This window comes from Pundamilia nyererei, unplaced genomic scaffold, assembly GCF_000239375.1.
Source record: "Pundamilia nyererei isolate P.nyererei 1_Seehausen unplaced genomic scaffold, PunNye1.0 scaffold00137, whole genome shotgun sequence".
NCBI lineage: Eukaryota > Metazoa > Chordata > Actinopteri > Cichliformes > Cichlidae > Pundamilia > Pundamilia nyererei.
The window spans coordinates 838,272-856,854 of record NW_005187538.1 but is presented as its reverse complement, the minus strand read 5'-3'; the positions used below and the strand labels follow the sequence as shown (position 1 = coordinate 856,854).

At 39.5% G+C, this 18,583-nt stretch overlaps 1 protein-coding gene across 3 annotated transcripts in view; it reads left to right on the top strand.

Moving 5' to 3' along the window:
- Positions 1–308: 308 nt before the first annotated feature.
- Positions 309–18,583, top strand: part of znf609b (zinc finger protein 609b) — a 77,777-nt gene continuing 59,502 nt past the window's right edge. For 2 of the 3 annotated variants that reach the window (XM_005743976.2, XM_013913574.1), the window contains exon 1: positions 309–914. The gene's annotated coding sequence lies outside the window, so the exon portion shown is untranslated. Of the gene's footprint in view, positions 919–18,583 lie in introns of all 3 variants that reach the window. The other variant, XM_013913573.1, reaches the window with a different exon arrangement.

Sequence of the window (18,583 nt, the reverse complement as noted above, 5' to 3'; positions counted from 1 at the left end):
TAAACTACAGACAATTTATGGAGGATTATTGGTGTCTTTTCTGGATCATGGAAGGCTGCATTTAACATTTTGATGTTTTGGGCTGCTAGTTGCATTTGGTAATTGTGCTCTGTCCTACATTTAACAATAAATCTGAAATCGGTGTTATTTATAGGAAAGCAGTATTATTTATAGATAGCTTAAAGAAGCCTTACTCCATTATAAGAACTGAGAGAGGAGAAGATTGAACCTATGACCTCAGTATTTTTTAAAATCCTGGCTACGGCCCTGTCTCTGTGTAAAAACCACAGCAGCGGCTAGAACTCAACGCATTCAGTGGGGGCTGGACTAGCTGGTGCATGTCCCCTCGCTGAAAACTAACACACACACACGCACACAGTCACAGTCCAGGCTGGTTAATCCAGTTCCATGCATTGTACCTGACGTATCCCAGTCCATTCCGAGAGGAACTTCTCTATCCTGGATTTCCTAATCGCTGCTGCTGGTTGGCTACATTGTATCAGTTCCCACACGAAGAACCAGCACGGCGCTCATCCAGAGACGGTGAATACGGAGGAATTAACCTGGATTGAAAGCTATTCGCTGTGGGAATAATTGATAGAGGGTCGCTGGAGAGGACCGGACTTGTGTCTGGCTTGAGACGGCACCGATAAAAATGCGCTCGGGACTCGGCTGTTTACGCTGTGGACGGTATCTCGAAGTGTGATGGCAGAAGTCCAGTGAATCGCTGGCCTCCCCTCCTCTCTTGTGTTGGATGTCTTGGGGAGTGCGCTGCCACTGCTTTCTGGTGCTTCAGATTTTTTTTAGAGGTTTTCTTATAAGTAAAGCATAATTACCGTTGATTTGTTCTTTTTATGGAGCATACACCACCATGGGCAGACCACGGTTTGGAATAGGAGTGTCTAGCTAAGTCGGTAAGTAAGTACATTTTTTTTCTTCTTTTTTTCTTCTTATTGTTGATAGTGCTACGAGTCGTTAGCCATTTAACGTTAGCCTTGTGTGCATGGCAAGCTGGCTAGCTTTATGTTATGTAGCCAACACAGCATGCAGCAGCAAGCAAGCTAGCCAAGGCTGACTGCACTCTGAGCTCATTGTTTCAGTCTGCCAGAGAGCTAACGTTACACTTAGATTAGCTCATTACACCGAGCTAAGTTAGCTCTATCTGCTTCTTGAACTTCAGCTAACGTGTGAAAGTGAAGCTGGTACCGTAACCGTTAAAGCACTGCTAACAGATTCTTTAAGTTGAGCTCACGGGTCGTGACAGTTACCCTCGGGGACTGCAATATTTATTAGCCCCAGAATACACTTGGCTGACTTCACTAATAGTTTTTGTTTTTAAACGACCCCCCCCCCATGTTTGGAGATAAAATATGGATCTGGGCAGATTTGAAGCTGCAAATTCCGCCAGTGAAGTGACCACAGTGTTTCCCAATCTGGGTACCGGGGACTCCCAGGGGGTCTCGTTAGTGAATTGCGAGGGGCACTTAAGTAGGCATGGAAATGAAAGCCTGATCTTTTAACGTGCTACTAGTGATGATTTAGAGCAGAGTGTGAGGATCTGTGTGAATCTGTTTGAAACCACACGTATACTGGTGTTAACACACACACACACACACACACACACACACACAGAGCAGTGTAAACAAGTGCTACAACTCTTGTTACAGGTTGTGGCTTCAGACAAAGTGCTCTGTATTACAGCTAAAATTTTTACAAAATGGTGGATCATGTTAATATGTAGCTATGGTAAGGACTTCCATGGAACCCCCCCCCCCAAAAAAAAAAAAAAAAAAAAAAAAAAAAAAAAAACTAAACAAGTCACGTTTTGTCAGCTCATGTTCTTGGGGGTGTCCCATCTCAGTGAATTGAGTCATTCAGCTCAAGCACAAGATTTCCTTTTTAACAAGACCACTGTGGGCTAACCCTGTGCTCTACCCCATGGTCTGTGCTGCTCCATGGACTGTAACAGGACCACATTAAAGACTAGCAAAGTAGTCTCAGTCTAGTACTTAGCTGCAGGTTAAAGTGTTCAACATATTCATTAGTCAAGATACAAGACTGCAGTAGTGTTAAATGTATTTATATATATATATAAAAACCACAGCAGCGGCTATATATATATATCTCAAAAACGCTCCAGTGTGCAGAATTTTATTATTATTTTTTTAACAGCATGGGTTCATTGGGAAAAAGTGAGACATGGTTTTAATTGTTGTGCAAGCTTGCAACATAAACGTGTCACAGGCTTTGCACAATCCTGCTTAATGTGTACGATGACCTAGTGCTGGCAGTCAATTAAATATGATTTGTTGAGGACATTTGTCATTTGTATTGCACATTTCTGTTTTTGCAAGCACAACCGCTAAGTGCTTACAATACAACACTCAAGGTCTTCCATGTGGCATGCCTAAGTGTAAGGATATCTGGCGTGGGTGGATGATCTCGCAATGAGATATTTGCAAGCGGTTGCAGAACCCCAAACTTCAGATATTATTACAGAGTACTCGAGGTAGATGGATAAGTAGGTGAAGCTGATGTCATTTTCCAATAATAGGTTATGAGATTGAAGTACAGAAATGAAACAAACTACAATTTGTCCACCATGAAGCCTTAACAATTTAAATTTAGTGATAGAAGTAACTATCTTCTTACTTTAAGAGCGAAATGCTGTCTGAGCCATCGACTGTACCATCCACCCAAGCCGTAAATGAGGTGAAACCAATGCAAATGAGTGGAATGAGTGGTTCTTTTGTTAATGAAATGTATTTGTTTACACAAAACTACTATAGTTGACAGTAACTGAATACTCAATCATTAAACATGAGACATGGCTCTTTCTCAAGAGCCTCAGGCATTCCTGGCTAATGCTTCATTTACTATTAAATCAGGTTGGATACATTGTCTTGCGAAAACTCTGGACACCATTTGAAGACACTTTTCTGCACTGTAATATTAAGCTACTTTGGAATAATGTGCATGAAGCGTTTGTTCCCTATTCGGCAATGTGGGACGTGTTGGAAGTTGTTTGAGTCCAGGCCAGTCTGCAGCAGACCTGTGGTTTTCTCATACCAGCTTTTTGGCATAGAGGTGTAAGAGTTCCTCATTTAAGACTTGGTATGCAGTCATTAAGGCCTGACGGGACTTAATGATTTCAAGTGACTTATGTGAAATAATGTCAAGTCAATAGAAATTCACGCACGTGACCCAAGGCAGCATAAAATGCATTCGTTCTGAGGTTTAGTGACGGTTCATATTATTTTCAGTGCAACTAGCCAAATAACCTATATCAGAGCGGGCAGCAAAAGGATCACCTTAACCAGACTAACATTAATTTGCTAGTGGTTCCAATAAATGATTGAGGTCTTTTACGCTTGCTGGAAGAGTGTTTGGTCACTACGTATCATTACCGACTTGTTTTGTATTGATTTCTTTTTGAACACTTTGTTTTACCTAGAGGTTTATTACTCATTCTTCTCATGTCTTTGTCACATTGAAATCAATACAAAAGACGGTAATATAACAGTGTTAAGCCCAGAGGATTTGCCCTGAAATTGAATTCATACATGTGAAAGCACTGGTGTCCCTTTTAATAATAGCAATGTTTCCACAGAGCAAACATGTCCTTTGCTATTTTTTCTTTTGGTGGACAAAATTGAGCAATTCCACTGTAAGGCATAGAGCTGGCATAGCTTTCATTCCAGCTCAGTACCTTTTCAAAGGCAGTTCCTCTCCATCTGATTACCTTTTTTTTTTTTTTTTTTTTTTTTTTTTTAAAAGTAGTAATTTGTTTTAATCATTATAAGGGTGTTAGGATCCTTGTTATAGCATGGCAGATAGATTTTATACAGTCTGACAGACCATAGCTTGTGAAGTGACTGAACACGAGAGCAACGCCACTTGAGGAAATTCCCATTTCCTTATTCAACAGTATGATGTCCTTGATAACTCAGCTGCTGGTATGTAATGTTTTTAAAGGACAGCAACTGACTGTAAAAGTTACTAATGTACGTGATGGCACTGGGCTTTGGCTCAGATTTGTTTTGCGTTAACTGTGACCAGCCTTTCACCTTTTTTAAAAATCTGTTGTGCCTCAGACTATATACCAAAGAAACACTGTGCAAGAAGAGCATTAAAAGTGTTTGTTTTGAGGTCCAGGGCATTAGATTAGTCCAGGACAAGGGGATTATGTTGGCTTTGTAAGGCTGCCGTCATGTCGTGGCCACACACCAGCTGATAGCAAACTCAGAAAGGATTTAACCTATATCCTCAAAGGTAGCTGGTCATTTGAAGGCTTACGGTGCCTTTTATTTTCAAACCACTTGAATTAAGCCTTTTTTACAGGTGCACATATATCCACATATTCAATTATACTCCTGGGTTTTACATTAGCAATGAAATGGATCATGAGGAATGAGACGCATATGGATTCCACAGTTCCCTTTGTGAAGTGGCGAGTGCTTTAATGCAGTTAGTGTCAATAGGCAGGTTGTGATTAGATGAAAATCTTTGTACTTTAAAACATACATGCAGCGTTTCTCCAAGGTTAAGATTCTTTTGAAGCGATCCACTCTGAGTGATGGGGGGATGGGCTTATTGAAGCACTGCAGGGAAGCTCTAACATGGAACGCTTGAGTGCCTTCAGAAAAACAGCATTACCTACATGACCTGACCTCCAAATTGTAGTCAGTAATTGTTAATGCAATATAGCACTTGGTTAAAATAGCTACTTACCTACCTACCATAGTGCATACTGTGTTCCATTGGAACAGCTAACCTGCAGAGGTGCAGCTTTCGCTATTTCCTTTGCATGTGCACACAGTTGAAAAGGAGTGAGAGAGACACCTGGGACTTCATTTCACACTTCTAGCATGAAGAGAAAGTAGCATAGGCTTTGGTAACCCAATATGTTCTGATGGCATATTTAAATCCTTTTTTTGGGGGGACAACAACTTAAGAAAACGGTTGATTGTTTATATTTTTAGCCTGTGCCGCTGTGTGTTGCACACTTGGCTACCTGTGAATTTTGACTATGCTGTATCTGCTTGTAACAGCTGACTAGGTCTGCAGTGAGTTCAGACTTTGATTAAACAGTTCCTGTAATCAATCAAGTGCTCCGTGGAGTGTCCTGTCTTGTTTTCGTAGCTTGTGGAAAGACAGGTGGGTGGACGGTTCAGAAGTGCTTATGTAATTTCCATCATCTTTCGATATGAACATGACTGTCGAGATTATAATGTAAAAGGCCGCGGCAAGGCTTAAAAGCTGCGCTACACCTGAAAACTGCGAAATATTACTGAAATGCGTAATTATGTAATGCAATTATTAAAATGGTGGTTTTTTTGTGTTTTTGTTTATTTTTTTATTTGCTTGTTCAAGCATAGTAAATGCAGGACAATGGAAACTGACAGTCAGAATAGATGGCAATATTTATTGAGCCATCCATTGTGTGGGTGGGCTAGGGAAGCTTGTAGTGGGGGGAAAATGTACCTCATCTGGCCCCCAAAATAGATTTTATATATGAAAACTGATTGTGTGGATGTTGCCGCCGTCTCTATTTCCTGAGGCTACCATTTTGTTGACAAAGTTGAGGATGTGACAATTGTCGTGCGGGCTGTAATGTTGTATCAGAATATGCAGCTCTGCTTCAGGTTTTGCAGCTTTCATTGGATTTCTCACTTGTGAATTGCCCATTACAGCGGGGGAGGGGGGGGGGGCACTTTGAATGCTTGTTGCACAGCTGCTGTTTTGCCAGAAACCAGTGATCCATCTTTTCCTGGGATGTGAGCCCAGGTTACACTCAAGTCTCCCCCACACAGGCTATAAAGATATTGTCAGCTTTTGTGGCGCAGCACAGACTTGAGTGCTGCAGAAATGCTGTCTCATTTGCTTTTGGTTTGAAGTATCGTCCCGTGTGATTGTAGAAAGGAAAGCCACAGCAATTATGGGGGTCGATTCAAAAGGATAGTTGTGTTTCTGTTATTACAAAACCTTTGGGTTTTTTTACCACACCATTGCATTTAGTGCTGCCTTCACTCCTCCATTCATAAGCAGTGTGACCTCATTAATCAGTGGTGCATCACTTGTTCCTGACAGTGGTTATCTTTTCGCTGCTACATGCACATCTATAAATGGTTGATTAAAATAGTAAAGAAAATGCTACAATATAATATTTTTTCTAAGTTGCTCTACAGAACATACAGCGTATCCATTTTTTGACGCGAAGCAATTATGTCTTTCCCAGATATAAGCTCGCTTTTAGCTGTAGGAATGTCATGGTCTTTTATGAAGATATGTTTTTGAGTTGAGCTTAGTGTAGAGCAAGAAAGGTCTTTGAAGTGATGCGCGGGAATTCCTCAGAGCACATCAATAGTGTAGCGTGGTGGCAGTGAGTGGGAGGCTCTATCCCTGTTGCCCTAATCATACAGCAGAATCCACTGTCATCTGTAGAATCAAAGAGAAACTGTTGTCGCTCTCAGATGACACCAGCCTTGCTTGTTATATTGATGAGTAAATGAGAGAACATCCACAATTGCTGCAGTCTAATGTGAAAAACACGGATGATCAATTGGAACGGCAACCACTTTCAAAGAGCACCATTTCCTTCGTCAGTCTAAAACTGTGCAAGTGTTAACAGAGATCTACTATCCTGTTTCATCCCTCTGCCCGGGCATGCATGGAAACAGATGTATAGAATTTTAATGTTGTTTTAGTTTGAAACGCATTCCCATCAAAGCGGCTTCGGTTTAAAGCCCACCAAAGGGTTGTCGTTCGAGGTGCACGGCGATCATGTCCAGTTCCTTTTTACTGTGCATGGATAAAGAATTAACTGGGATTAAAGGCTGTAGTTGTTTGATTTTTGCAGGGCTCAATATATCATGGGGCTAGTTTAGTAGGCATTATGTATTTTCAGCTGTTCAGTAGTGAAAACATCACTGAAGAATTTAGTGCTGGATCTTTGAGCAACAGTAATAGGCCAGGTTTTTATTTTTGCTTTAAATTGTACAGTGATTTGAGATGTGCTTTACACTTGCGTTATCGGATAGAACAAACTGGAAATGGATGTATTGCAGATTTATTGGTGTTGGTGTAAATGTTTAATGTGTTGATATGAATTGTTTTTTCTTTGATAGAATTTAATACAAAAAGATGTTGAGTTAATTTAGAAACGTGTATTATTAGACAGCTTGTTGATTAGAAAAGTTTAATGTAGTAGTTAAAAATTTAAAAGGAGCTTTCTTGTGCTAATTGACCGATATCACTGTTGAAAACCTTTGTTGTCTAATGGCTCAGTAACACTAGAATAAAAAATTAGGAAAGCTGGCTTCTTGGTCAGTGGAGTCCAAAATCTTAGTGAATCCATTGACCTGGTTTGCTACTGGTGACGGATTTCAAGTACTTGTGGCGACTAGGGCTGAACGATATATCGCATTTGCGATAATATCGCGACATGATCAAGTGCAATTTTCTAACCGCAAAGGCTGCGATTATACTCTGGACATGTCCAAATTCATGGGCTGCATCCTCCTGAGGCCGCATTTGTAGACCGATTACGTCACAGCGACGCGCCGAAGGCTGTCCAAATTACTACCATATCCCAGAATTCATAGCGCGGCCCAGCCAAACTCCAGCTTCCAGCAATGGCGGCCGCTACTAAGTTTTAAAATTACTCATACTAATCTTTCTGGGTCACAAAATAAACTTTTAACATATTTTCAGGCGAGAAAGTAGCTGTGTAAACATCAAATATCTGCTCGGTTTATCAAGATATCCCATATTTGCAAAAGTGCTTCGACGTTTTCAGAGGCGTCTGCTAAGCTCGAGGGTTACTGATGCGGCCGAGAACGGCACAACTCCCGGCACATCATTTTCAGATCACCGCGGAGTTTCGCTGCTCGGGTTAAACGTAATATATAAGTCACTTAGACAACCTAAAAATGTTATTGTTGGGCTTTTTTCAGTGTTTTGTTTGTTCGTGAGTAAATCGGTTTGGCTGAGATTAAAGTTATTAGATTAGATAAAATAAAACTTTATTAATCCCCCGGGTGGGTTCCTCCTTGGTTTTCACACAGCTGACTAAACGTCAAACAGAAAACTTATTAAACAGAAGTATGAGACTGTTGAGAATTTACACCAGTGTCTGGTTATATTTTAGATAGCAAGAAGCAGACGGCCGAGTTTATTAAACTCCACCGAGACAGCGATGACGCTAATCAGAACTAGCCTTCTGATTAGCTAATCAGAAGGCTAGACCGTCCAATTTCATGCCTTTAAATTTTAAAGGCGTGTTTGTGTGTGTTTATACAATTGCTATTATGTTTGCACTTTATGTGTAATGTTACTGACTGCAGAGTAAGATGTGTGTATTTTTTATTTATTAGTTTTATTTATTTAATATTATTTTTTAATTGAATGACTGTCTAGTAGTTCACAGATGTCGAAAAACTGAGTGTGGTAAAGCCACTGATTTTTTAATGTATATTTCTGCAATCTGCACATTGTACTGACTTTCATTTTAATGTTTACACCAGGGTTCCTTGTCAGCACTTTATGCTCAGATGTTTGTAAGCTAAAAATAAACTATTGTGTATGTTCAAATATACTGTTGTGATTGAAGAAGTTAAATAAAAATGTCAGTCATCAATTCATGCATCACCTCATGTCATCATAACAGAGGTCTGTCTTCCAGGAAAGAACAGTTTAAAATTAATGTAATATAGTATTGGCCATACTATATGATGTATTGCTTGTCTTTGTTTAATAATACAGAAGACAAAGACCTTAAAAAATAATCGCATATCGCATCGCAATCGCAATATTGGGGCAAAAAATCGCAATTAGATTATTTTCCATAATCGTTCAGCCCTAGTGGCGACCACTTTCTGCCAGGGTCGCCTTTGGGGAGGGAACCTGTTCACAAAAATTTGTGTTTTGATTCAGACTGAGTGCAATCACTCTGAGATTAGCAGAGGTTTGGGAATAAATGCTGTCCGATTTATAGACACAAATCAATTGCCAAAAAATTCGCAATTGATCGGAGTCAGTCTGTGCCGATGAGTTGCTTATCTGTGATGCATTGTTTTGCAATAGGAGACGGCGCTCAACTGGTTGTCATCTAGTTGCGAAGTGGTTGTAATCTGGTTATATTCTCATATAAAAGCAAGGTTGCCAAACATCTATCATTTTGTAGTTAAGCCCCGCCCTGCCATAACTACTACATCATTATTCAGGGGGAATTTCCAGTCTTGACTGGACTTTGTTTAATGTGATTTCTTTGTGTATGTAAACAGCAACAGATTTGCGATTGTTACAGATTTCTTACAGTGAATCACTATATTATCGTAAAGAGATTTCATGTAATTGCCAGCTTCACCCTATTTAATCACAAACTGATAACAAACTGGTTCTGTTTCATTGCTGTTTTATCACCATCTTGACACACCAAAGTCGCTTTGAATAGTGGTTACAAACCTAGTCTCCATCTTTGAAGCAGTTCATTGCACACGCAGTCATTTTTATTTTTTGGTGCTACAGTCTCCCTCCACTGTTTTATCTAGTGTCACTGTAGCATAAAAGTCAGTATCAGCATTGGTTCTAAAAACCCAGTATCAGATGGGCTTTACAAAAAAATCCCAATGAAATCAACCAATCTTCTATACAACAGTCAGCTTTGGCACGTAGTTACAGGAAATCTTATTTGGGGCCTCAGGCTTCAACAGTACTAGTTGTTTGGTTACCCTGGGTGACCACATTTGGATCACTTCCAACTATTTTGTGTAGTCTGCTGGCAGTTTTTGTTAACTGGCACACTGATTCTTATGTCCTTTTTCTACCTAGGCCAACCAGATTGGGGCTGTTGTGTGCTGTTGGCAAAATATGCTTAGGTCTATGATAATAATCAAAACACAAAACAAGTAATGAACAAACATCAAACAAAAACAAAGGGGAAATCAGATCTGCAACATTGTGTTGGTTAGCAACATTATTCTGCGCTATGGGAAATTTATAATGAGACTCTTTGGCTGATAATAAGTTTATCAAAAAGATAATCACCAGATTACTTTGTGTAACCAAAAAATCTGACGGAAAGCACCACAAAATGCAAATGAATTAAAATACTAATGCCAGAAATCAGGAAATTTAAATCTAATCAGCCTGCAGGAAGTCATTATTATCTGTCCCTGTTCATTTTTCCAATTAATCTGACAAGACGCTGGAACAAATTCACTTATTTGGACAGCAAATGTAGGTCTTACCCCGATAAAACTGTGTTATGCGATTTCACAAACGGTCAAGGAAGATCAGTGGAGAAACCCGGTTACTCTCAAGAGTAGAGATCCTATTTAAGGTCGAGATTGTGGGCAGAGAAAGCAGTTAATCAAAAACACGCAAATGGAGCAGCACTCGTGCATAGTCTCGCAAGTAGTTGCTCTTGTGGCTTTAACATTAGTGGTTTGAACTGTCCTGACTGGTTTGCAAAAAAATATGGGTGTGTAATGTTTCACTCAGCTGCTTAGGGCAGATTTATGCCTTTGGATTAAGATGCAGCGGTGTGAGGTTAACACAGGCTGTAAAGGGTTCATGGGAGTAATGGAACAGCTTAGTCTTCACCATCATTTTCTATTTCTTTGAAAATGTAAACAACATGGACATATTTGCTCTTTTTTTTCTTTCTTTTTTTAATCACGTAAGCACAGCATAGCAAATACATGAAGGTAAATTATATTACTTGGTTGGGAAATAAATACACAGCATGGCACAAAAATGTACAACACATCCATCTAGTGAGGTAGCAATGCCACGACAGCCAACGGGTTAAAATCCTACGCTGAACCATAAATCACTTCCCACGCCGTAGGCATCTACAAACGGGAGCAGAGAAACAACTCGCCAGAGAAGCATAAATTCAGCTTTAGTGTTATTAGTAGTGAAATGAAATATTAGGATGCTCCAACGTGTGAATATATCGGACTAAATATACTGCAGCTAAAAAAGAGCACACATGGTATGGTCTGCATATTGTGTGATTGGTTGTTTTAGCTTTTACTTGTAACATACAGTAATCTGCCGGAGAAAGCCTGTTTGCTTTGCATTTTAATTTGGCAGCCGCTATAAAAGAAAATTGATGATGCTGGGGAAAAGGGAGAACAAACAGGCATGGGGAATAGGAGAGGTAGATGGAGAATTGAAGGAGAATCATTTGCATTGGTGACAACACGAGGACAAAGCAAGCAAACCTCAGCTCTTATACTTTTCTAAGTGATGGTGCGTTTGAGCTCCGACATAGCTGAGTTGCATTTTTGGAGGCGGAAACACATTTCCTTTAATGGATGACCAAGTGGTCACGGTGGCAGCAAATGTGTAAACAAGGATGTCAAATGTCCAAATAAGGCGAATGTATTTAAACTCGCGTTCTAAAGGAAAGCTGGTCTAGACCTCTGTCACATGGTCCAGCATGGAAGATGCACTGTAGCTCCAAATATTAAAAACTATATTAAACAGTATTGTTTAAGGTTAATACACAGTGAAAAGTGGGACCACTCGTTAGCTATAGCCTATTATAGGTATTGTGTAATACACAAGTCAAAGAAAATGATTTAATGTAGCTATTTTCCCCATTACAGAAATGCAGCATAGAATGCATTTCTTACCTCGCATACGATTTCCAGCACTGCAAACATTGATGGTGATAGAGTGTGCACCTTAGGCCTTACTGTCAGATGTTACTGCCTACATTTCTGTGTGTGTGTGTGTGTGTTTTTATGAGCAGTTGCGTTGTGAGTCTTTATGCTTCAAGTACAAAGTTAAAGTGCCCTTTAAAACAGAGGCAGCCTATTAATTTTCCCCAAGGAGCCACATGAAAAACTGGGACTGTTGTGGAGGGCCACGCCAATAAGCTTATAAGAGATACAATTAATATTAAGCAGAACTTAGTGTAGCCTGTTGGTCCCAGTTTCTCATTTGGCCCTTTGGGGAAATTGATTGCCCACTCCTGATTTAAGATGTGATTTTTACATAGTGTGCTGCAGATAATTTGTCAGCAATAGATTCCACGCTGTCAAAACCAGTTCTCTGATCGAGAGTGAATTGGGTCCAAATTATTGCTTACTCTTGATTCTTGTCATTTTTTGCACATGACACTTGTGTCTCTGAGGGACAGATCAGTGCAGCATTGATTGTGGGTAGCCACCATGTTAGAGTGACAATGCCATTTGAAGCCTCGCTTGTTGACTCGGCCCCTGTTAGGCAGCTGCTGGAAGAGAGGCAGGCAGTTATTTGAGGTTAATGGTTGTCCTCAGCCTTTCTCTAGTTGGACATTCACATGGCAACACTACAACTGTCTATGGTACAAACAGTAGTGCAGTGTATTAGTCACTCACCAGTGGCCTGCTGTTTTCTCATAGTTGGACTTTTGACACTCTGTAGGAGCGGTTATGCCAGTGTTCACTGTGGTGCTGTTGTTGCTTTATTACTGATTTCTATTGTTCAGTCATCCTCAGTGTAGTAGGTTAATAGAAGATTCCTCGTGGAATAAACTAGTATAAAAGCCTGAAAGGTCCAGAGAATTTGCGAGTAGATACCATTAACTTGACTGAATGCACTGTGTGCAGATGGGTATTTCACTTTTCACTAAGAATTTGTTGGAATCCTGCCTGGTGAGCTGCCCGTGCAGGAATGCATGTAATAAACAGTCGACAAAAGACTCTAGGGAAAAAAGTAGTGTCTTTATCTTTTCTGCTGCACACACACACAGACACAGAGAGCAGTGTTATTCAGGGACTTTCTGCTCTTTAGCCCGAGGCCATGTTCCTTTCACATCTCTTCCTTCTCCCTCATTTGTCAGTCAGTATTTAAGTTAATAAAACAAGCTTATTTTAGCTTGCACATTTCAGCTCCTTTTTCAGTTTACATTCTGGGTCGAGGAGGAAAACCTTAATATTGATTGATGGGGGAAAGATCATATATCGGCTATTCAAAATAATACTTTAACATTTCAGTCGGTGCAAAGCGCTTCAGCACTGTCTCTCACTGGTATATGCATACTACACCTGATTTAAAAAAAAAAAAAAATAGTAAGACATTATAATTTTGCATTCTTACTTGTGCACCTTTTCTCTTGTGCTTTTTTCCTAAAGTTTTCTCAGTTTCAACCTGAAACCTTGATTTTTATCTTTAAAATGTTGGGAAAATACACAATGTTCATTATTAGTGATCTGAAATTAGTGATCTCAGGCATCTCTGAGTAGAATTTGTGGATCGGTGTTTTGTGGATGGCTTCCAACTACTGCTCCGTCCTTACAGGCACCTCGCTTGACGTGTCAAACTAAGAAAGTCCAAAGTCCATGAGGCTCTGCTGCAGGAGTGTTCTTCCAGAATGAGAATTGTGATATCTTAAAATGAGGGTCCAGATTCTCTCTTAAGTAGTAAACCACGTTGAGATCTGGTGACCATGATGGTCATAGCATGTCAATCACATCATTTTGCCACCTATTGAATATTCAGTGAGACCTCGTGCTCTCTCAGTGAGGCATTGTTATCTTGGAAGAGACCACTCCCATTTGGATAAAGTGTTTCATAACAGGATAAAAGGTAATGAGGGTTAGCCCACACGTCTACATTGTGATGAGTGACTCATCACTTTTTTCCTGTTCTCTATAAACCATTCTCATGCCTATGGTTTTTGCAACACTAAACACACTTGTGTAATGAGAGGGTTAAGCCCTTCAACCCTCATCTTGAAATCCCTCTGTATGTAATTGTTATTCGACTGTTGTTACTGACAGTATGATTGTGCCCTGCATTGGAATTTTCAGCCAACTGAGAAAGAGTTGGTTCGTTGTTTTTTGGTACTTGCTGCATAGTCATCAGATATTCGCTGTTGGCAATATTTACCCAAACATATTTACCCAAGTTTTCCATAGATGTAAATGCAGATGCAATTTCCTGCCAGTCTGTGACTAAAGCTCCTCCCCGCCATTTTACTGAAACTGAAGTCTTGCAGATTAGCAATTGCAAGTTTACATGAAAGTGTTTGTGGTAGCTGTGATTTCTGTGTACTGACTGTCCTCTGATTTAAAAGTGTGAAAAAGGAAATGTGCAGCCTTAGTGCGTGCAGTATTGTCTAAGTCAAGAAATCAGTCAGTGATCTAAATTTGATGACTGACTAAAGCCTGACAGCAGATACTCGGAGTAAAGTCTCAAGCGAGGAGGAGCTTGATCGTATCACTTTGACTAACCACCTCAAGCTTCAGCCCTGCTTTGTTTGATTAAATTAGCCATTCTTCTTTGCTTTACTACAGCTAAATAATCAAAAAGAATAAATTGTGTGTGTTTTCTGAAACACCTTTTCTTGAATTTAGTGGAAAATGTCATGATGTCAAGTAAATTTGTGAGGGAGAATTCGTGAGGTCATATGGAAAGAGACCCAAGGTGCTAAGGGAATCCAGCTACACTAGGTTAAGTAATAATATGTTGAAGCTGGTCTCTGTTGATGTTCCAAACAAAGTTCTTATAAGGATGTCAGCCACTCTGTAGCCAACACTTAACAGGAAGTTATTTTAAGCTTAGAAGACAAAGACAATACCTTGACGTGTCTGTGAAGGTTCTCAGTCATCCAGGTCATCGTAGTCAAAGGAGCTTGCAAAAGAAAAGCGTCTGGACAATACCTTGACTTTCTCTTGTCAGTGGGACATAAAAAAGAATCACCAGACAAATTTGGTCAAAACAGATTAAAAGGTTTCGGTAGTGTGTACACAATGTTTAACCAGAGGTAAATGAAAAATACACTGGCCTTATTGTGACAGCATAGCTGGCACAAAGCTTTTGGGTAGTAGGGACCAACATCTGTGACATTACAGAGTTTTTATTGCGTATTTGTTTTGTAGTGTTTCTTATTCTCGCCTTAAAGGTTAGATTAATGTGTGGGGGTAGGTATTAGTTCATGTAGTTCACATCTGTGTATGCACTGTGATCATTTTATTTATAGAGCACTAACCACCATGGTTTGACTGTGGGTTTAACAACATATTTATAGTTTAGTATATGGAAACATTAAGTTTCCACAGGTCATGTGCATGACTTGTGTGCCTTATTGACATCACCCCACTTTGAAAGCTGCTGCTACAAGAAATTAAATATAGAATTAAGATGCTTTGTTGTCCTAAAGGATTGCTGGGTGTATCCAGTGTATATCCAATGCTAAAGGAGATGATAAAGAAAGCACTGAATGACCTCTCCTTGCATTTTGAGATTTCAGCCAGCTCTTAGAGATTTCACTTATATATTTCAGGGTCATTTCACTCAGTGTGCAGACTTCCTAAGCAAAATAAAAAAAGAAGAAGATAAAAGGCTGATTTCCTACTGCTAAAGCCTGGGTTGTTTATTTTCAACAGCTCACTGACTCAAGTTTAAGACCATCTCTAAAAAGCCAACGAGGTGCTGAAAAGAAAATGCCCATTAAACAGAAATCATACCCCATCATGTTGAAAGCAACTGAGCACAAGTGAAAATGATATTGAGGAAAAGGGCTGATGTCTGTGTGCTTACCAGTAGATGTTATTAAGTTGTATGGACTAGTCCTCTTGATAAATGTTATTAAAATACTGAAATGCTGGTGCTCTTGGATACACTTTCTATCATTTGGCCTTGTGTGTTTTCAACATAATGCATGCATTTCTCTACTGAGCTCCTGTTTAAGTATTTAGTATTTATGGATTAAAAACACTGCCAATCAGGAAGTTGCTTCCACTTAATGTTTGTTTACTTTTCTTTTTGGTTTTGAATATGTCTATTTTTGAACCTCTGTTGATGGACGTGGATCTTTTGGTACCTAGTATGACAAAATGTCATCTTTTTCCACTTTGATTGTCATGTAGGAACACTATGTTGACAGCAAAGTACGACAGATAGTCAAGACCAGACATTAAATTCAGCACAGCAAACACGTAACGCGAACATACCCTGAGGTTTTCATTTTACCAACATCGCATATCTTACTTTGGTGGGGTTGTAGATGTCGACCTAAAGTCAACACAAAGCACTTCAAGAGCTCTCTTATCTACACTTGTTATTCTCTTTCGTCTGAATAATTTAGTTTCGTTTAATGAGTTTGTGCTCTACAATTGCAATAAGCATTAGTAAACCAGTTTCATTTAGAAATTATTCAAGTGATAGCAGTCAAAAAAGATATGTCTAGATTGCACTTGATTTTGTCTAGTTTGTGTTTGATGTACTCGATAATGTTGCTAAGCAGCTCTTTGTAATGTACTACTTGATCCTTTTTATCTCACAGTCTTGCTGAGTGGTTGTCACTTGCCAACAGTCTGTCTGTAACCAAATTAGTTTAGGCTTGATAAGACTACCAGAGCTGTGGAATGAAATTTCATACTCTTTGTTGAATTATCTTGAACCCCTATAGAAAGAAGACCGTTTTGTGTCAAGGGGAACCTCTTCATCAGCTCTAACTGATATTACCACAGAAGTTATTGCTATGGTCCCTTCTGTTTCAGTGTTTAAACAGCTCAGATGCTAAATATACTGTTGCATTGTAATGCAAATGGCACCATCTTTTTTTTCTGTTTTGGCTTAAAGGGCTCCATCGAGTGTTTTAAGTCTCACTACCTTGTGGAGGAATGTAATGTTGTCGAAGTCAATCATCATTACCACAGAGGAGATGTTACTCTTAAACAAGGCAGTTTGTCCTGCAGTATTAACATTCTAATTTTACCGCTTTGTCCTTGTTCGTGCAGTCTGTGTAGCTCTTTGAAGACTGATAAACAAAGCTGTGATTGGTTTTATTTTTTATTTTTTCCACTGACATTTTAAGATATTGGAAACAATTCCACCATGAGTGTTGTGCACATTTTAAATAAAAGTAGAAAATAGCCTAGATGTCTTTGTGCAGCTGTTCTCATTGACTTGTTAGTGTTGGGGATTGAACAGATATATCAGCTGTTGGTGATTCAGAGTTCGCAGCTGGTAGTTTTTAGGCGTTAGAAGATTTTACATGTGTGTGATAAAAAGAATTGAAAGTTGAATTGGGCTGCTTTATTTTATTAACTGTCTAGATTATATTGTTCTACCACAAAGTGCTGGTTAGTGGAACATATCACTCAACCCTGTTCTATATGAGGCTTAATGCTAAGTAGTTATTTTTAATGAAATGCAGAGTATTGGTTTAGTGTGTTCTAAACCAATACTGTGATAAGATGTTCTTTCTATCTTTCACTGCTAAATAGGTGATAAAGCCCCTGGTGTGGTATTTGTGACAACGTTCCACTTTCATGTTGGTGTGCAGAGATGACAGGCTAGATGAATACTTGTCATCTTGAAGTGTTCCTGTGCCCCACGCGCAAACATATAGATGGATGCAGTAATATATTACTAAAAATTCCTTAGCAATATCAACCCTAAAGTCTCTCCACTGGGAGATTACGCAGTCAGTGTGCCTATTGTGCAGCTGGCCATGGATGCAAAGAAGAGTGCCATAGTAGATGCCGCGACTGCCGCTACATCAGCTTCCATTGAGACAGAGTGCCTCAATTATAGAACGGAGAGAGCAGAGATAATTAGAAGTGTTTTGAGAATCTTAGAGACTAGCGTTGGTAATTCAGAAATCACGGCATAGTGGAATGGCTCGGCATGTTAATGGAGTTGCTCTTGTTTCTGCTCGAGTCCTCTTTGAGCAGAGGAAAAATCAATATGGCTCTTTGTCAGTGTTTTAGGATTGGGGGTTTCTTACTCTCTTGCCAATGTGTGCGTGTTCTTTTCGCTCTCTGTATCAGCTCTAACCACAGACAAGCCACAGTGTGAGTATTTATTTCTTCTCTTAGGTGAGTCTAATTTCCTTTTAAAGTACCCACCACTCTTTGACTACTTGACAAAATTCAGATGATCTTTTAGTGCATTTTTATTGATGTTTTCTTTTCCATGAATAGCGGTGAATAGTGTTAACACTGTGCTGAGGTTATTTCTAAGAGCATTTCACTAATACTTTGTGACAGGCAGAAGAATATGATTTACTGGGGCAAGCATTTCCGTTATCAAATGACCGTAAACGCACTTGATGTTCTGTAGCTTTGAATCATCTGAGGCATATGTTTATTTCGAATAGTTCAAGCCTGATATTTATCTCAATTTGATTACAATTCACGCAGAGTTGCCTTAATCTGTCAAGTACTTAAACCTCCAGATCAAGGCTTTATTCTTTCTTTTAATCTATTGATATCACTATCAAAGGAGGGGGAGGGGCGTAAGCTGTAAAAATGCAGCACCTTATAAAAATCAAAGTAGTTGTTAGCCCCGTCTGTTGTGCCATTTTTCATTTCTTTAATCTGGCAGCTTTTGTTGTGCAGAGCGATCATCTCAAAGTGCTTTGTTTAAGCATACAACATAATTACAGAGGCTTCACTAGGCAAGTAGATTTTTGTATAGCCCCTAGCTGAATCCGTTGGCAGTTACCATTTCCCCACTATTAGACATGTCACTTCAAGATGTCATCTTTTTCCATCCATGACATTTCCCCTATTACTGCAGTCATCTGCCTTAAATAGATACTACTAACAATTAGAGCTGGGCGATAGAACGATAA